Source organism: Mycteria americana, chromosome 1, assembly GCF_035582795.1.
Source record: "Mycteria americana isolate JAX WOST 10 ecotype Jacksonville Zoo and Gardens chromosome 1, USCA_MyAme_1.0, whole genome shotgun sequence".
Lineage (NCBI taxonomy): Eukaryota > Metazoa > Chordata > Aves > Ciconiiformes > Ciconiidae > Mycteria > Mycteria americana.
In genome coordinates this window covers 212,289,730-212,311,278 of record NC_134365.1, presented here as the reverse complement: position 1 = coordinate 212,311,278, position 21,549 = coordinate 212,289,730, and positions in this window count along the sequence as shown.

Below are 21,549 nucleotides of genomic sequence, written 5' to 3'. Positions count from 1 at the left end.
GTTAACAGTTGCTGGTTGCAATGTTGATTTATTTGCTCTCAGAGTTGTTGTGCTTGTTCTCAGAGTTTGTTATGTAACACCTTACTTGCTGTATATATTCCCTGTTGTGCTCTTTATCACCTCTGGGGGCTGGATTAAGGTTCGCATTTCGCTGTACTGTGTAACACTGGCTTATGATATGATAAAATTGCTGGTTGTGAGACTAATCTGGTATTTGTATTCAGCATTGCCGTCATCTTAGTCAACTTCGAAGAGTTTCCATCTCTTGGAAACTATCAATAATTACACTCTTTACCTTTTCTCCTTTGAGAGCCAATTTATGGTGGAGAAAAGGGGGGACACTTTCCCCCACTCCTTCATCTTCCCCTTCTCCAGGCTAGTTACAATAGCTCTTGAGAATTTTGAATATTTTTGGGATGTTCAAACCAGCATGTTCTTGTTGCTCCTACTCCTGACGTCTTGTTTAAGGTTAAAGAACTATTTAAGAATATCATCCAGAGATCTGCCCCAAGGCTGGATAGTTATGAGTGGCAGAGTGTGTGGGATAGTATGGGCAAGTACCTAGGACGGTGGGCACCTCCAGTGTTTTGGAACTTCACCCCTGAACAAGTGCAGAATCCTGAAAAACTAGTGAAATATTTGGAACAAGTATGCTGTCACCCTGGCAATTCCAGAGACACACAAATCACTGCAACATGCTGCAGCCTGGCTCATGCCTACCGAGCCCTGTTCAACACTGTTCAGTACCCTCAAGGGGAAGAGGTCTCTGGATCTGATGACAAGATGACAGGCACTGTGGCTACTCCAAACCCTGCGATAGGCACTGCAGCTACTCCAGTGTTTGCAACAGCCACTGCAGCTGAACCAGAGAACCAACCCTTGCCGGTATCAGTTGCCCCTATACACAAGAAAAAATATTGGATACGAAAGTCAGCTCATTTAGTAAGGGAAGAAACTCCTACTAAGAAGGGGAAGGAGGAAGAAGTGGACGAGGCAGGCTACTTGGAAGCAGGGCCATCACGAGAAGAGGAGGAGGAAGAGGCAGAACTCATAAACGGGGTGGTAACAACCTGATCCCTATCCCTGAGTGAGCTGCGAGATATGCAAAAAGATTTAAGATGTCATCCAGGAGAGCACACTGTCACCTGGCTGCTCCAATGCTGGGATAACAGGGCCAGTAGCCTGGAGTTAGAGACTAGGGAAGCCAAGCAGCTGGGATCCCTTTCTAGGGAATGGGGCATGACAAAGTGTGCCCCTTGGAAAAAGGCCACAACTCCTCAGCCTCTGGAGGCTAATCCTGTCAGGTGTGAAGGAAAGGTATCCCTTCAAGGAAGATGTTATGTCACCCAGGCAAGTGGACCACCATGGAGAGAGGTCTCCAGTACCTGAGGGAATTAGCCATGCTGGAGGTGATTTATGATGACCTGGATAACGAGCAGTTATCCAAAGATCCAGACGAAGCCAAATGCACATGACCCATGTGGCGGAAGTTTTTACAGAGTGCACCATCGTTGTATGCCAACTCATTGCCAGTAATGACCTGGAAAGACAGAGGGGGACAAACAGTGGATGAATTGGCTGGCCAACTCCAGCAATATGAAGAAAGTCTCTCTTCCTCCCTATGGGCTGTGGAGAAGAGGTCCCAGGAGGTCCAGCAACTCAAAGAGGAGATGCCCTACTCCCCACCTGTACGAACCAGTATCTCAGCTATTAGGAGAAAGCGTTCCCCTGCTCAAGAGAGAGGATATAGTGGGTACACACCATGAGGCACCCTGTGGTTTTGCCAGCGTGACCAGGAAGAGGACATGAGGAAGTGGGATGGAAAACCTACCTTGACCCTAGAGGCACGGGTATGTAAGCTGTAAGGAAAAACAATCACAAAAGGGGGTTCTTCCAGGAAAATTGCTGCTCCAGTTTCCAGTGAGCAGTTCCCCAGAGAGCAGAAGGGCTGATTTTACTTCTGATCTTAACAAAGGGACTTTTGATGTGCATTTACAAGAAGTGAATAACGAGTATTATGATCAGGACTAGCGGAGCCCTGCCTCCAGCAGGATTTATTGGACTGTGTGGATTCAATGGCCTGGCACATTAGACCCACAGGAGTATAAAGCTCTTGTAGACACCAGTGCACAGTGTACCCTGATGCCATCAAGCTATATAGGGGCAGAACCCATCTGTATTTCTGGAGTGCCAGGGGGATCCCAACAGCTGACTGTATTGGAGGCCCAAGTGAGCCTAACTGGGAATGAGTGGCAAAAGGACCCTATTGTGACTGGCCCAGAGGCTCTGTGCATCCTTGGCATAGACTCCCTCAGGAGAGGGTATTTCAAGGACCCAAAAGGGTACTGGTGCGATTTTGGTATAGCTGCCTTGGAGACAGAGGAAACTGAACAGCTGTCCACCTTGCCCAGTCTCTCGGAGGACACTTCTGTTGTGGGGCTGCTGAAGGTTGAAGAGCAACAGGTACCGATTGCCACCACAATGGTGCACTGGCAATATCACCCCAACCGAGATTCCCTGATTCCCATCCATAAGCTGATTCATTGACTGGAGAGCCATCAGCAAGGACTGATCAGCAAGACTTGCTCACCCTTTGAAAGTCCCATACGGCCAGTGCAAAAGTGTAATGGAGAGTGGAGACTGACAGTAGACTGTCATGGCCTGAGTGAAGTCATGCCGCTGCTGAGTGCTGCCGTGCCGGACATGCTAGAAATGAAATACGAACTGGAGTCAAAAGCAGCCAAGTGGTATGCTACAATTGATATTGCTAATGCGTTTTTCTCAATCCCTTTGGCAGTGGAGTGCAGGGCACAGTTTGCTTTCACTTGGAGGGGCATCCAGTACACCTGCCCCAAGGGTGGAAACACAGCCCTAACATTTGCCATGGATTGATCCAGACTGCACTGGAACAGGGTGAAGCTCCGGAACATCTGCAATATATTGATGGCATTGTCGTGTAGGGCATCAAGTTTTTGAGAAAGGGAAGAAAATAGTCCAAATCCTCCTGAAAGCCGGTTTTGCCATAAAACAAAGTAAAGTCAAAGGACCTGCACAGGAGATCTAGTTTTTAGGAATAAAATGGCAAGATGGACATCGTCAGATCCCAATGGATGTGATCAACAATGTGATCAACAAAGTAACAGCCATGACCCCACCAACCAGCAAAAAGGAACACAAGCTTTCTTATGGAGACTGCATATTCCAAATTACAGTCCATTGTAAGGCCTCCCTGTCAAGTGACCCAGAAGAACTATTTCAAATGGGGCCCTGAGCAATGAAAAGCCTTTGAACAAATTAAACAGGAGATCGTTCATGCAGTAGCCCTTCGGCCAGTGTGCTGGTTTTAGCTGGGATAGAGTTAATTTTCTGTGTAGTAGCTAGTATGGGGCTATGGTTTGGATTCGTGCTGAAAACAGTGTTGATAATACAGGGGTGTTTTCGTCGTTGCTGAGTAGTGCTTATACTAAATCAAGGAATTTTCAGCTTCCCATGCTCTGCCAGGTGCACAAGGAGTTGGGAGGGGACACAGCTGGGACAGCTGACCCCAACTGACCAAAAGGCTATTCCATACCATATAACATCATGCCCAGTATATAAAGCTGGGGAACAAGGAAAGGGGGGGCATTCAGAGTGATAGTGTTTGTCTTCCCCATTCACTGTTACGTGTGATGGAGCCCTGCTTTCCTTGAGATGGCTGAACACCTGCCTGCCCATGGGAAGTAGCGAATGAATTTACGGTTGGACTCGATGATCTTAAAGGTCTTTTCCAACCTATACGATTCTGTGATTCTGTGATTCTTTGTTTTGATTTGCTTGCTTGTGCAGCTTTTGCTTTACCTATTGAACTGTCTTTATCTCAACCCATGAGTTTTCTTACTTTTACCCTTCCAATTGTCTCCCCCATCCCATTGGGGGGGAGTGAGCGAGCGACTGTGTGGTGTTTAGTTGCCAGCTGGAGTTAAACTTAGTGTCCGGCTGGAACAAGATGTAAAAAATGTGCTCTACACCACAGCCAGGGAAAGTGGCCCTACCTGAAGCCTCTGGCAGAAAGCACCAGGGGAGACTCGAGGTTGACCCCAAGGGTTTTGGAGTCAAGGATACAGAGGATCCAAGGCCCGCTATACTCCAACCAAGAAGCAGATATTGGCAGCGTATGAAGGGGTTTGAGCTGCTTCAGAAGTGGTTGGTACTGAAGCACAACTCCTCCTGGAACCCTGACTACCGGTGCTGGGCTGGATGTTCAAAGGGAGGGTCCCCTCCACACATCATGCAACTGATGCTACGTGGAGTAAATGGGTCACACTGATTACACAACAGGCTCGAATAGGAAACCCCAGTCGTCCAGGAATCTTGGAAGTGATGATGGACTGGCCAGAAGGCAAAGATTTTGGAATATCGCCAGAGGAGGAGGTGATGCGTGCTGAGGAGGCCCCACTGCATAATAAACTGCCATTCAACAAGAAGCAACACCCTGTTCACTGGTGGCTCCTGTCCTATTGTAGGAAAGCATTGGAGGTGGAAGGCTGCTGCATGGAGTCTTATATGACAAGTTTCAGAAACTCCTGAAGGAGAAGGTGAATTGAGCCAGTTTGCACTAGTGAAGGCCATCCAGCTGGCTTTGGATATTGCTGATTGAGACAAGTGGCCAGTGCTCTATCTCTATACTGACTCATGGATGGTGGCAAACACCCTGTGGGGGTGGTTACAGCAATGGAAACAGAGCAACTGGCAGCGCAGGGGCAAATCCATCTGGGCTGCCGCATTGTGGCAAGATATTGCTGCCTGGGTAGAGAACCTGGTTGTAAAAGTACGTCATGTAGATGCTCACATACCCGAGAGTTGGGCCACTGAAGAACATCAAAACAACCAGCAGGTGGATCAGGCTGCTCAGATTGAAGTGGCTCAGGTGGATCTGGACTGGCAACTAAGGGTGAATTATTTATAGCTCAGTGGGCCCATGACAGCTCAGGCCATCAAGGAAGAGATGCAACATATAGATGGGCTCGTGATCGAGGGGTGGACTTGACCATGGACACTATTGCACAGGTTATCCATGAATGTGAAACATGCGCTGCAATCAGACAAGCCAAACGGATAAAGCCTCTGTGGTATGGAGGGCGATGGCTGAAATATAAATATGGGGAGGCCTGGCAGATTGATTATATCACACTCCCACAAACCCGCCAAGGCAAGTGCCATGTGCTTACAATGGTGGAAGCAACCACTGGATGGCTGGAAACATATCCCGTGCCCTGTGTCACCACCCGGAGCACTATCCTGGGCCTTGAAAAGCAAGTCTTATGGCAACACGGCACCCCAGAAAGAAATGAGTCAGACAACGGGACTCATTTCTGAAACAACCTCATAGACACCTGGGCCAAAGAGCACGGCATTGAGTGGGTGTATCACATCCCCTCTCATGCACCAACTTCAGGGAAAATTGAACGATACAATGGACTGTTAAAGACTACACGGAGAGCAATGGGTGGTGGGACATTCAAACATTGGCATACACATTTAGCAAAGGCCATCTGGTTAGTTAACACTATGGGATGTGTCAACTGATCTGGCCATGCCCAATCAAAACTTTTACTTACTGTAGAAGGGGATAAAGTCCCTGTAGCGCACATTGAAAAAATGCTGTTGGAGACAGTCTGAGTTATTCCTGCCTCAGGCAAAGGAAAACCCATTTGTGGGATTGCTTTTGCTCAAGGACCTGGGTGTACTTGGTGGATAATGCGAAAACATGGGGAAGTGCGATGTGTACCTCAAGGGGGTTTGATTTTGGGTGAGAACAGCCAATGATTTGAATGGTATGATGTTAATTGCTATATAACACTGTATGTCATCACTTCTATGGTTGCTATACACCATATCGACTGTGTCACAGTGAGAATCACACAGGTTAATGAAGAATGAACTTTGATGAAACCAAGCAAAATGCAGCAGTGATGGAACCAGGACTGGCTTCAGCATGCAACGATCCAACACCACACCCCGTCTCTCCTGCCCTGAAGTACTGTTATGACAGATGGGGCCCAAAATCATGGCCTAAATGAACTCAAGGGACATTTTAGAGGGATGGCCCATAGAGCAAGGGAATGATATCTGTGTATATATATCAAAAGACAGGAAAAGTGGTAGTGATTAATTGGAATGTATTGGAAAGTGTAGGACCTGGGCATGACATGGACGGTATAGAACAAGGGGTGGATATTGTCCTGGTGTCGGCTGAGATAGTGTTAGTTTTCTTCCTAGGAGCTGGTATAGTGCTGTGGTTTGGATTTAAGATGAGAATAATGTTGATAACACACTCATGTTTGAGTTGTTGCTGAGCAGTGATTACACTAAGTCAAGGACTTTTCAGCTTCTCATACTGCCCTGCCAGCAAGGACATTTGAGGTGCACAAGAAGCTGGGAGGGGACACACCCAGGACAGCTGACCCAAAATGGCCAAAGGGATATTCCATACCATATGACATCATGCTGAACAAAAAACTGGGGAGGTTGGCCGGGGCGGCGTGGCCACTTCTCGGGAACTGTCTGGGCATCGGTTAGTGGGTGGTAAGCAGTTGCATTGTGCATCACTTGTTTTGTATATACTTTTATCATTATTATTATTTCCTCTTCCTTTTCTGTCCTATTAAATTGTCTTTATCTCAACCCATGAGTTTTATCTTTTTTCCAGTTTTCTCCCCCATCCCACTGGGGGAGAGTGAGCAAACAGCTGTGTGGTGTTTAGCTGCCTGCTGGGTTAAACCACGACATGCGTACACAGGTGGCAGGGCCATGGACATCCATTATTGTAGCTAGGAGGCTCAGTTAGTCCTTCAGCTTTCAGAGAGGATGGCATGTGGAGGTGCCACTGATTTCACTGCTACATATTATCTTCCTCTCTCAGAAAATGCTTACAACATCTGCACGTAAAATCTGGAAGAGTGACTAGCATTGGACTGTGCATAAGTCCCCTTGCTCACCCTTCCAAATATTCCTTGTGAACTTCCTTATAGCCCTCTAAAAATGTCCATTTTCTCTCTCTTTAGATTTTTAAAGAGTCCTATTAACAATTATTTCTTACACAAAAATATTAGCATAGAGGAAGGGGGCTGGAATCTTTTCTCTATTCAAATACTAACTCTTTTACTGAAAGTTGAATAAATTACGTCTCAGTTTTACCCTTGTCTCTTTACTCAGAAATGGTCTCAAAGAACTTTAGTTCCACTGAAGCAGTTGCCCACTTTTGAACTCAAGCCTATTCTTTATCATATTAAACATTTCTGAAATGCTGCTTAATCCCCACCTCTTATCAAAATTTCCAGCATCTTTCCTACAGACAAAACACAGGCTTAGGAGCTCTTCAGTGTCTGGAGTTAGTCTTACAGATATCTGATGTCTGGAATCTGTCTGAAGCGTGGACACAAAAATACATTTCCTGCTGCAGAATCTGTTTGACCCTTTTTGTTGTCTTCTCTGTATCCTCGGTCTTCAGCACAGTGCTTTAAAAATAACAGGTGCCATACAGCTCCTGTAAAACAGGACTGACCTTTGATTTAATGGAAAGGGAAAAACCTTAAGAATAGCAAGTCTGAGCATTATATGTTTTGTCCTGATTAGTGGTTTTAGCACATGTAATGTCAATTTAATATTGAGCATGAGCCACTAAGGAACTGTGAAAATCCCAGCTCTGTGGGGAAGCAGTATGTAGGGACCAAATACTAACATTTTGGCCTGTCCAGAATCAGGAATAGGATTCACATGGGACTGCAGTGTATCAAAATTCAATGAACTATTCTCCCAGGGTGTTATCTGACAAATACCAAGTTGGCATTCTGAGAACTTGTTAGATTCACAAAATTTTTTTATTATTTTTGCATTGCCAGTGTACCTAAGAGGTTCAGTGGGTCATATGTATTATCCGTAGTAGGGGTACATAGGAATCAGGTGTTCAGAAAAATCCATTCTGCCACTTAAGGAAATACTCAATTTTAGTTTAAAAGTTTTTCTCTTCCCTTTTAAGATAAACAACTGATTTAAGCATTCATCTCAGGATTGCCTTGAGCATGGCCTACTCTGGCTTTGGAAATACCCACCTTTGATTATTTGACTGTACATATTTTAGTTGTAAGATACTGATGCAAAGAAGTAATAGTGAACAAGCACCCTTTGCAGTGTAGAAATACGAACAAAAAGATGCTTACTGCCCTAAGGATTTTGTACTTGCAGTATAAAAGAACAGATAGCAGGTGGGTAGAAGCAGACCGGGAAGGCTGATGGTTAGGCAGGATTTCTTGTTTACCTACCAAAGTTCTGACTAAACAACACTGCAATTCTTTCAAATGAAAGGCGTAAGTTATTATATCTTTACTACCTTAATCTTGCTTGAACACATTCTCATACTTCTAAACTGCAATCAATATACATTTTTATTATGTTTCCGTTCTGATATTTTAGGCTTTCAAAAAACTTATTTCTTTCTCCTGGTCTTATAACCTTTTATAACAAACCACCCACACTGGTCTGTTTTATTTCCATGTTTATTAGCAAAACAATCTTTATGAACAACATAGTTTGCTCTGAAAGGTCTATCTCTCCTTCACTACCTCATCCCATTTCATTGTATTCAGTAAATCTGAAGTGTCCTCCATGTATAATATTCTTATCAAAGTTAATGTTTTTTCACACTACTACACTTTCTACTGACTTTTTTTTCTATGGTTATTTCATGGTCTATTTGTTCTTTCTTGTTATTGGATAGCCTGGTGCATAGCCTTGTTTACTTTCTAAACAAGCTCTCACCTTTTAACAGCTGCTGTCTGTTCAGTCCCAAGACTGAACAGTTAAACTGCGGTATTGTATTGAACACAATAAGGATAACAAGGACTTGAGTGACATGTTTCTAGAACAAACAAACAAACAAACAACCCTCTGAAGTAGTTCTAAAAAACTTCATTACACACAAAAATTTGGATACTTTTTTTCTTTTAGAATTGAGCAATAATCACCTTATGTGAATGCATTTTCCTTTATTTTTTTCCTGTGGTTGAAAAAGGCAAATACAGAGAGCAGAAGAAACAAACTCCTATGAACACAAATCCCTTCATTAGGAACCCAGCATTCCTGATAACATCAAGCCTTGTGCAATAATATTCTACTAAAATTAAAAAAAAAAATCATTAAAAAGTTCATTTTTAGCTCTTCTTAAGGTAGTTTGTTAGTGTTTGAGGAGGCTGTGACACGCATGTGGGGCCCAGAGGACATCCACGGCCAAGGGGTATGTAACATCCCCTTAATAGCAGAGAGCCAGCCTGTCTGCCCTGTAGGACTATCATAAAACTGTGTGGATCTGTCTGTCCATGACTGCTGACCTGCAGGGCAGGGTTTAGTCCTTGTGCCTTTCTCATTTAGCTATATAGACATAGCCACAGCATCTCCAGCTCTTTTCTCCTCTCTCAGCAGAGGAAACTCAACTCAATAAATGGCAAAACACCCAACACAAGATGATTTTAATGATCCTTTCTGGTCATGATCTCTTCCTGATGCCTTCATAATGATCCCTTCATCCATCAAGCTAAAGAAACATTCTCTAAATAGAAATATGGAGGGAAATAGCTGAAAATTAACCAATATTAACTATTTCCTACCCCTGTGGAAGTCAAAATTCTGATGGACTCTGGTAACAGAAATGGGTAACAGCAAACTCTTTTCACTCCAAAATGTTATCATCAATAGAAAGGAAGTCTGTGTATTTACTCTCTTTTCTAGTAACATTTGTCTTAGGGATCAAATAACAACAGTCCCTTAATCACATTCTTAGGACAATTTTATCAATGTGCAAGTCATACACAACTCTTTCAATGAGGGATCCAGAATAAAACTGATATAACAGTTCCTGTTATATCCTTCTGAGCATTCAAAGTTACTACACATTTTCTGTCTCACTATGTTTTCTGACTCTCTTGTCGTGTAAGTTGTTCGTAAACCCATAAGATCATGCTCTCCTAGAGTGCACGCCTGCTGTTACTGTATCAGTTCTCCAAAGCTCCTGCTACTTGCATATGCAAATTGTTGCCATGATGCAATTTTCTGTTGATGGACATGTTCCTGCTGTTAATATCCACAGAAATCTTGATGGGTAGCTGTTGTTTTATCTATTGCCTCCAGTCTACCATAAGTCTCCAGCCATATTCATTAGATTCAATTAGTGACATTCTGCCCTGTGAGAATCTGCCAATATAAAATAGGCACAGTAATGCTCAGAAAATTGTTATAATAAACACTTTTTAAAAATAACATCAGATGACTGAAACCACAGTAGACTAAGATTCATCAGTTTCCATGTACTTTACAGAGCATTCTAAAAAATTCAATAGCATAAATAAATAAATATAATTTAAATAAATAAAACCTATAAAATAAATGGAAAATATGGAAGGAATGTGGCAGGACATAACTGTGTCATTTAATCTGTTATTCTACTTTAAAACAGGACTGCTGACACTTAAACCTATGTTTGATGGGTTTCAGCATTCATTTCCTTTTGAAAATAGACTGTTAATATTTTCACTAGTGTTTATTTATAGCTAGTATTTTTGGATGATTTCAGAATTTTCATCCTTCCCCCCTTTCAAGATTTCCATTCTTCGAATTTCACCTGATCCACATTCACCACTGTAGCTGTCTCTCCCCAAATTTTCAGCCTCTGGTCAGTTTTAAAGAGTGAACTTTTATTGTTTTTAATTACTTTTGGTCAAAATTCTATTAAGAAATAGTGGAATATTTCTGCCTGTTTCCTGGTTTCTTTCAGACTGTTTCTCTAATTTATTAAGATCATCTTGAATTTTAGTCTTGTCCTCTGACATACTTACAGTTCCTATAATCCTGTCCTATAATCCTGTGGATTTAATAAGCATAACCTTGATTTGATTATGTAATTTATGTCATTAACAAATCAGAGTGAAGGGAACTATGCTTGTAATTGGACAGGGAACAAGTGATAACTTTACCTGGTTATGTGCCACTCTATACTCTTCTCAAACAGTAATTTTACCTTTGATATCTCCCCAGTTTGCTTACAAGAATGCAGTGTAAGGTAATGTCAAAAGCCTTAGTGAAAACAATATATACGATTAGCCCCATCCCTGGAAACATTCAGGGTTGGATGGAGCTCTGACCAGCCTGATCTAGTTGAAGATGTCCCTGCTCATTGCAGGGGGGTTGTACTAGGTGACCTTTAAAGGTCCCTTCCAACCCAAACTATTCTATGATTCTATGATTGCTTCCTCTTTGTCTACATAACCCCTTATTCTTTCATAAAAGAAAATTAGATTAATTTGACAAGATATTTTCTCCTTGGCAAATTCATCTTTGCTGCTACTCTCCTTGTTATCTTCCAAGTGCTTGCAAGTCACTTCTGACTGTTTGTTTTACATTTTTTCTAGGATTTGAAGTGATGTTGACTTGTCCATAAATTTACAGTTCATTTTTTCCTCTCTTTATACAGTTACACATTAAGATCACTCCTTTCCATGTTTCTGAGACTGCTTCAGCCCATACTGAGATCAGGACCAGAAGGCCCAGACAAACTGAAAACCAAAATAGTATCAAACATGATCTGTTTCTGTTCTAGGTTGAGCTGTTACCCATTGTTGCCAATAATAAGTTTGCCACTTGTCATAAGTAACCTTTATAATGAACAGTGAAAAATCCCCATCCTTTACCTTTTCAGTTTTCCTTACACCATCTAGTGATAGCTATTCCTTTGCACTAAATAAATGTCTAACACTTTCCTTTGGGCCTTCTGTTGCTACCAGTCAAGGAATGATTTCTTGTTACCTCCAGTTTCTCTTGCTAGCTACAGTTCATTCTGCATTGTCCATTCTGATTTTGCTCCTACCTGCTCCTGATGCTCTGTATGTGTGCTTAATTATCTGTGCTTGCCTCTCCTTTATCCATACCCAATGTTTAGAGTTAATAAAGACTTCGTAATTTAGCCAAAGGTCTTTAATATTTTTTCCTAACCTTTCTCTTCACTGAAATACTGTATGATTTCTTGGGAAACTACAACTTCTCCTGGATTCTTTTTTTTTTTTTTTGCTTTTATGAGATCTTCCTTACCATTTATGTATATCTGTCGAGATCTCCTGGCTTTAGAAGTTATTAGTGGCACATAGGCAGAAAGACAGAGATGAAGAGAACAAACTTTAGGAAACTGCGCTGGAAGTGTCCCCAAGCGATCCCTCTGCTCGCACTAAAGCCCATTTGCAGGTAAGAACGCAGTCCTACCCTACCTACCCAGCTGAGTCAAGCCTATACAGTTACAGGGACTCCTGCTGCTGCACTAACCACTTTGGAGCTGTGGCTCCCCAAAGCACTTGGCATCAACAAATGAAAACAGCTACAGCCTGCTGAAAACAGCATGTTCGGTTTTGCATTCAGTGTGTAAACTGTAAGCTGGTTTCAACCATATTTTGTTACCCTTTGAAATGTTTCCTCAATAGTAGGTTGCACCATCTGTTGCACTGTTTGCCTGCATGTTTTGCTTGTTAAACTGCTCCCCCAGCAGCACACAAAAGAGGAAAAACAGCGGTGGTGCCTTTCAGGAAGATCTCTCTGTCCTCCGCCTACATCCTCCCACCCCAGTGCTGCACTGCACACAACAGATGCTCCTCTAGTCCTACTTCATGCTTATTTATTTTAGGACCTAAGCCAAAGTCCACTATAAAACCTCAGAGGCTTTAAAATCTGGCCATCTCTTTCCTCGTGAAGCCTATAGGTACATTTTATGTGCTAAGGACAGAACACCACACATGCCAAAGCAAAATGTTAAGATGAATCACCTCATGGTTCACCAGGGAGTGTGAGCTCTGCCACAGCTAATCCTGAACACCCATTTAAGTATGGGAGAAAGTCCAGTGTTGATCAGATGTCGATAAACTTCCTTTTCTCAATAAACCTACAGACAGAACCATACTTACACCACACTAGTATGTACTCTGTCTCTTGGCTAAATGCTGACATGATGTCATGACAGGAAGAACACTCTTGGTAAGAGTCTGTCTTGGTACAGGTAATGAAGCAGGGCTTTTCCTTCCTTTTGATCAGTTGCCCATCATCCTTAGCATCTAAGCAGCAGGAAAACCTTATATCAGCTTTTCTTCTTTCCTTCTTTCCTGGTGTGTTTATTAAACCTGACCCAAAAACATACAATGATTTTACATGAAATATTCTCTGAAATGTGTTGACAAAGTCTTGCCCTACACTATATAATCCCAAATTATTCACTTCATGAACTGGATGAATGATGGGAGGAATGGGAAACCCAGTGAATAGTGCATTCAAATATGACTGCAGCATGTTCTGAGTAAATTATGCAACCCGAACATATTCAGCCAGCTCTGCTCTACATAGCATGACAATAGTTTCCTTGTGGCTTTAAGCCACCTCAGCAACAGGGACCAGTGAGGACCTGAACTCATTGAAAGGGAAATGCTTTTTAAGGATGTACATTTGCCTTGAGAGAGCAAAGCCTCTGTCCCAACTCCTATCAAAAAACTTCATACTGCAGGAATACAAGACCCGAATATCCTTTACAGAGAAATAAACATTTTTTCTTGTGCCAGCTTTTGCCCAAGGGTCATATCCATGGCACGTGGCCATAGGATTCATGTGATACATTAATATGACCCTCTAATTTCTCCCTACAGCTGCTATCTTAGAAAAGTAATGTCACATCCTTGCTTTTTCTTGAATTCCCAGACAAAAGATTGACATACAGACAATCATAAATATTAACCTGCTACCCAGTCCTGGATAGTAAATAAATGTAAAACACTCAGCAAGGTCGCCACAGTTGAAGCTTGATGGCAGCATCTAAAATATTTCTTATGAAACAGAATGGCATTCAACAGATGAAGGAGAGATGTCCATATATGAACTGGTCACTCTAGGCTTTCTTTGTAAGAAACAGAGAACAGAAGGTATTTCTAGAGTGAAAGTAGTCTAATTCTGAGTAGACATTTGAAACAAATCAGATTAATCATATTCTAAAATGCCTATTACTCTCCATTGGCTGTAAATGGAAGCTGGGATAACTTGTCTCTGATGCAGAGACGAAACATGTGGACACCTAAACTGGAGTGAGATGAATCCCACCCACAAACCTGGCTGCACACAGAGGCAGGTGCAGGCTCCATAATAGAGCTGTGTCATATAGTGTGGGAGCACATATCACACCAGCTGGTACTAACATTCCCTGAGCTTCCCTGGGAAATCTGTCCCAGTATTTCTGTGTCCAATACAGTGAGCCAGATACCAGGAGAAGATCTGGCCTCTTGGAGTTTATTTCCTCCTCTACAAGCTTTTCCAGGTGGCTGAGCCCTGATCAAATATTTATAGAACTAAATATTTCTCTTCTCCATGGGAGGGAAACAATAAATGTACAGATCCTAATTTGTTTTTGCAAAGAGCTGGAAATAACGACAAACTGGTCATTAAAACTAAGCCTCTTTTTCTTTTTTTTTTTTTCTTTCACTCTTTGCAGATGCAAATAAACTTTCCAAGGACAAATCTGAACCCATAAGTTTCTTTCTTGTAAGAAGGTTAGCAGGTGAGTAAGGTTGTTTCAGGAAATCTGCACTACCTCTTCTACCGGAAATACTTCTTGGATTATTATCCATAGAATTTGGTAGCTCCCAGAAGTCCCCATCACTGACCAGGATCCCACATAGTAGCATCTGCACAAACACAGACAAAAAAAAAGCCCTTTTTCCAAAATGTTGGTGTTCTAAAACAAGAGACAAAACCAGACAACTTCTCTTCAGAAAGTGAGGTTATTTGAGATCCATTGTTTGTAAAAACCTATTGTAGTTACAGCTATGTTAATTAATGAAATTATGTTAGGAGACATTCCCGGGCACAGGAACTCATCTTACTTACAGAGCTAACACTTTTTCCGGGCATGTTTTTGTTCCACATCAACTGAGTTCATAAAAAATAATTTCTGGACAAGGTTCAGGTGGATAATTGTATGTGGCCACCCTGTTTTGGAGAAGAAGAGCATACGTGGTACAGATGTGGGCTGTTCCACATCAGTATCAAAAACCAGTCCTAGGTATATTTTAGTTACTAGAAATGACATCATAGCCTTATGTCAGCTCTTCCTCAAGTCATTTGTTAACTAAAATACAGATTTTTTTTAGACTTTCAAGAGATGAAGAAGAGCCTGTCCAGGAGAACATCAGTCATGGTTGCGCAGGTAATTTCTTTCTCTTTGAGTAAGTGACTGCTTGTATTACGAAGACACTCACAAGGATCCCTAGCTTTCAAACTCACAAGAGGAGCCACAGACATACTGAAGACTGTTTTGCCAACCGCAGCCCCTCCTGTTGCACGCCATTTCCTCAGTGATACTGCTTGCCTCAATGTGCAGCACTACAGACCTCCATAATTCAGATATTAGTCAAAAAGTCCTCTGAGCAATTAATTTTTTCTGACTCAGAACCTTACAATTCATTTTTCTCTAGGACTTCAATATAAGGAAAAAGTGATTTAATAATCTTTGGAATAAGTTATTTTTTCTTCTTATGCATTTTTTCAGCACTAGCTACCAATAGTCTTGACATAGATCTAAAAAGCCTGCTCTTACCTGCATATGAGGACAAAGGGCTATACTGTGACTATCTTCCCCAGTAGTCCCAATTTAGTCATCTTCATTGTCATATCATCTAAGTGAATGAGTAATTCAGTTCAGTGCCACCCACCACTGCCAGACACTTTCAAAAAATTCACTGAAAAGAAGTTATGACAATATGTAAATTAGAAAGAAAACAGTCCAATTTTCTCATAACATCTAGAGTATGTTGTACTTTTTCTAGGTCTCTAACGGGAACTTTGGGAGTTTTGGAAAATGGATTATTTTGAAAATATTCTACAATCTTCAGGGGAATAAAAGCTTAAGTGTGAGCTAATTGTAGGTAGGACCTAACTTTTGTGCAGTTATTATTTTACCCAACCTGCTGAAATGATAGAAACTAAATTATACTTTTACAGAGAGTTTTTTTAAGCAACAAACAATGAATGATTGGAGAGATAGTATCAGCAGAACCTTCATCACGGTTGACTAAATTCCAGCTTATTCCAGTACTACGGTAACAACAACAACCAAAAGATATAGAATACTGCAAGTCAGAATGCGGACAAGAAATTTTGATTCTGTGATTCTGTGATTCTGTGAAAGGGACCCTGCTGCCTTTTTCAGTTATGCAGGGTGCCATTAGAAGTCTGTTCCTACCAAATCCCTTTTATGTCCACAGAGGAGGTTCAGGTCAAGGATGTCTGCTTAGCTGAAAGATACTGGCATTGGTGCTGGAAGAGGGGAGAATAAAAATAGACAGAGATTAGGAGAAAATTAAGTGTTGAATTCACCTCATCTAACTTCAGACGTCTACAATGGCGAGCCCATCTAAACTAGTTGTCTTCACTCCCATTATAGAGAGTGGAAAGGAACAGACACTTGTAGGTACCAGCTGAAATTTAGGTCTGATTTACCAGCATGTCATGTCACATGAACCCCACCAGACTGATCAACACAATCTAAACAAAATGACAATGATTTGGCCAGCAGGGAGCTGAGCTAAGAGTGACCTGTCAGGTTTTTTATAGCCATCAGGGAACAGCACAGTTTAAGACATCATATGAAAGAGAACAATGAGGTGTCGTGATGTTCAGGGAAAGCCTTTCCAATGCTTTTCCAATATTGCAACTGACACCTCAGGAAACCGAGACACAGCATGGAGGATTTGAGCAATCAAAAACATCCATGTGTTGGCGAATGCAGATCTTCGTTTCTCAGGGGATTTTCAGAGAAAAAATACTTAAAAAAAATTGAAGGACTGTTATTCCAGTTCTTAAGATTTTTAAATCATAAGCTTGAAAAAACTACACAACTCAACAAGCATTGGCAGGTGCCATGTCTGATCTCTGTTTAAATTTCACACTGTGCTTTAACTGTCACATAATGAAATAATGTATCTGTTAAAAGCTCATTGATTTTATTTACCTTTCTGACAAGTGGGAATTCAGTGCTACTTATCACCTTGTAGGACAGTATTTGCACACAACTTTTTGTGGAATTTCATTTATTTTGATTTATAAGGTTCTGAAATCATTGCACTCATGTTGATAGCAGCAAGAACAGATCAGTCACCATAAACAGTCCAAACTTATACTAAAGAAGAGACAACATTAATTCCATCCAAGCAGTTTTATTTCAACTTGAATCATCTTTCCCAAGGCAACCCACACAGTCTTCACAAATGTTCCAAAGATCTTGAAGTAAAACCAACAAACATGAGGAGATAGGAATTACAGTAGTCTCCATTTTATCTCCCTCCTTTTTTTGCCCCGATACAACCTAAGCATTAGAAAATTGAATTTAATTTAAATAAGGATTGGAGCATTTGTGTTGCACTATAATTTCCAGGGAGCAGCAGGATCCAGCTGCTCCTTAAGGGATGGAGGCCAAGAGCTCAGTGGGATAATCATGGTGGGGAAGGTGCCCAGACACCCTGAGGGTCTGGGCCAGACACCCTGTCTGGCCAAGGGGAGAAGGAGTTGGGCTTGGGTCAGCCCCGATGGATGCCAGAGGCTGTGCAGCACTGGGGAGGAGGGCAATGGAAGATTAGGATGAGGCCCAGAGAGGGGAACCAGGGTCAGACACAGCCCTGAGATGGCCTGGCAAGGGCATGGGGACAAGGACGTTGGTCCATGGCTCGGCAGGCCCTATGGCCAGGCAGGGCAGGGCTGTGGGGAGCTGGAGACCAATGCCCTGTGGTGTCACTGGGGCAGGGACTGATGGCCCTGGGGGCTGAAATGGGGTCCTGGGCTGTGGGCAGGGTGGGGAGAGGCCCCGGGGGTGGGCAGGGCCACCAGCAAAGCCTAGCAGGGCCCTCAAAATAATTAAGTACCGTAACACTACTTTTGTTTATGAATAATCGTTCAAGTCAAATGTGTCAAGTATAGATTACATACATGCGGAAAATTGCTAAAGAAAGATTTTTTTTGACAGATGTCTGAGTAGCTAATACTTTATTCCTCTTCAGTACTGATTATATATTATCCAGGAGACTGGATATTCCAAACCTGCCGAGATTTAAAGGCTAATGTTTTCTAACTGGGGAGAGAGGAAGAAAGTTCATTTAGTGTGATGCCGTTTCTAAAATTGAGCTTTGACTGTTAAGCCTACTTAGCCAAATTCTCAGGTTAAATATAAAAAAGTTACCTTTTTTTCATGCTCAGCCTTAAGTTGACAAAATCAGAAAATTCAAAGTCTGAATTGGCACTGTTTTCTTAAAATATTTCTGAAGAATTATCAGTGACACCTCTTCTTTGCAAATTTTCTTCACTTTCTGTAACTATTCCGACACCACGGGTGCCATGTAAGCACCTGATATACAGATATACAGGGGAGAACGGACTGCAAACATGTGGATTTGGGGTGTGGGACACAAGGCTGTTGCTATCCCTCAGTGCACTTACACACCAACAGTAGCAGCGGGTGAAGGTCAGAGGATCTGACCTGTAAAAGCTGGGCAAGCAGAGCACTGCTGTGGCCTCACATTAATATGTTCAACTGGAACAAATCTTTGCAGAAAGTCACCCTCTGTGTAGCTATGGGGAAGAGGATGGTGGTGTTAAGGACTGTAGCATTAATATCAGAGTCTTAAGGAGCACTGAATGGTATTTCTGAGTGGTTTCTTTCTTAGGTAGCAAAAATGATCCTTTACCCAGAACTTCCACTTTTTAGCAGCATACCACAGGAGATCTGTTTTGCTGGTTTAAAACCTGCAGAAGATGCTGAAGATTCCTGCCTTCAGATGATCAACTGCAGTGGGCCTTTGATTCATTGCTTTGCTGGTTCTCCGTTGAATGAGGGATTACAGCACAGCTGTGACGTGTGGCTGAACAGAAACTGCCAAACACCTGAACACAACATTGTGCCTCAAACTTATCCCTAACTGATGCATGAAACACAAGCATTTGTGTTCACACCAACCTCTTTATGCATGAACCTCGCCCCGCCCAGAACACTAGTTCTGAAGGCTCACAGGTTTGGCAGAGAAGGAGATTCTCCTTTGAAATAAATGGAATGACAAATTAACTCTGAAGAACCCCCTTGCCACACTGAAGATTGCTGAAGCCCCACCTCTTCAGGAACCATAGACTGTTTCTTGTCCTTCACTTGCTGTGATGATAATTATATACCTGTCACCTTACTACTTCTTTTAGCATGCAACTTGCACATTTTCCGCAACAACCTACCACTTAGTTCTCTTCCACTTTTTAAATAGTGCTGACTGGTAGTTTTTAATTAAGACTTGACAGTTGAAATTTGCATTCCAAAAGCCAGCTGAAGGTGCTGGAATTGGATTGTCTATTATTTTATAATGCAGAGCATTCTCCTTGCACACAACCCTATCTAGAGAGCATGTCCTTACCAGGACCTTCCTAGTTTCTAGAGATGCTGTGTGCAAGGGTTTAAGGCTACTTCTCTGAAAGCGTCATGAATTGACATTTTATGCTTTAATGCTTAGTTAATGGAGTATAAATAAGCATGCTGAGCAATTTCTGTAGCTCTAAGAGGAACATTGTTCTTGTCTGATTCGTTATTCATTCGTACATGTCAGCTAACAAAATTGCTGTGAGCAGATGGACAAACTGCTAAGAGTAGTTTTGTCACTTTCAAGGTTTAGGGGAGAAGTGACCCAGGGAAAGACCCAAAGAATGGATTGCTACAACTTTTAAAGAGCTACAGTACACTCCTCAGTTTTCTGTAAGAGTCTCTGAGTCCCGCTAGAAGTTATTGGCTTGACAGGCATTTAGCTAGACAAATTTTCCCTTCATATCCATTGACTTCAGTACATTTTGCACTTGACAGTGGTATAAGTCAAGTCATTTCTGATTATGTTCTGCAAGCTAAAGCTTTAAATCCGCTCCAATTAATGCTTCTTTTGAAGAAATGAGGCACATGTTGTGCTTAAAGCTAAGCCTCCAGCTTTTTTAGGATTTTCCATAAAATTCCACTGATAATTAATCACTGCAGGTATCTACAGAACCAAACACCTTGTGTTGCCTTTATGACCAGTAATAGCACAAAATTGCGATTACGATAGAATAGCAAAGATGGAGCTTACAAAGTCACCTCTTCTGTCTGTAGCATGAATTACAAAGTTAAGGAGCACATTCCTGATCAAATTCCTGAGCTGACAGATATTTTGAGAAAATGTAAATAACAACTTCATGCAATGTATTTGTGAAATTTCATCTTTTCACCTTATTTCCTATGGATTCACTTTCTTTTTTATGCATTCTTTCCTATGGGTGTTATATGACATCTGAAACATGACAGCGACAGTATAGCTGTGAGGTTAGAGCTGAGGTCACACATCCAAACCAAGAAGCAGTTACTGGCCACCTGTAAAAGAAATACTGCAGACAGCCTAGAAAAAATTGCATCCTCTATATCACAAGCATTATTTGAATTCTTTATATTCATTGTATCTTTTGGATCAAAATCCAGTAGAATTTCTACTGTACTGCCTTTACAGCACTAGATAATGCTGATTGGATTTGTTTCTTTTAAAAATTAAAAGAACACTAGTCCAGTTTATGTCTGGTCACTGCAAGAGGATTTCACAGCAGCAAAAGTGATGTAAATAAAATTACCAAAAAAAAAAAGGTGTTAATTTTCATGTTGCTTCAGGCAGCAGAGCAGAGATTTCCCTGCAGCCCATGGTGAAGACCATGGTAATGTAGGTTGTCCCCCTGCAGCACATGGAGGACCATGTTGGAACATATACCCACACTGCAGCCCATGAAGAACCCCATGCCAGAGCAGGTGGATGTGTCCTGAAGGAAGCTGCAGCCCGTGGGGATCTCACATTGGAGCAGGCTCCTGGCAGGAGCTGCATCCCGTGGAGAGGAGCCCAAGCAGGAGCAGGTTTTCTGGCAGGACCTGTGACCCCATGCTGGAGCAGTCTGTTTCTGAAGGACTGTACCCTGTGGAAAGGACCCATGCTGGAGCTGTTCATGAAGAGCTGTGTACCACAGGAAGGACCCCACGCTGGAGCAGGGGAAGAGCATGAGGAGGAAGGAGCAGCAGGGATGAAGTGTTATGGACTGAACTCAACCCCCATTCCCCTGCACTGCTTGAGGAAGAGCAGGCAGAAGAGTCAGGAGTGAAGTTAAGCCTGGGAAGAAGGGGGCTGGGGGCAAGGTGGTTTTAGTTTTGTTTTTGCTTCTCATTATCCTACTGTGTTATTAATTGGCAATAAATTAAATTAATTTTCCCAAGTCAAGTCTGTTTTGTCCATGCTGGTAATTGATGAGCAATCCTTCTGTCTTTATCTCAACCCATGAGCTTTTCATCTTATTTTTTCTCCTTGTCCAGCTGAGGAGGGGGAGTGAGAGAGCAGCTTGGTGGGCACCTGATGGCCAGCCAAGGTCAACCCACTACATGGAGATAGTATCTATTTTTACCTGTTTATGAATTCT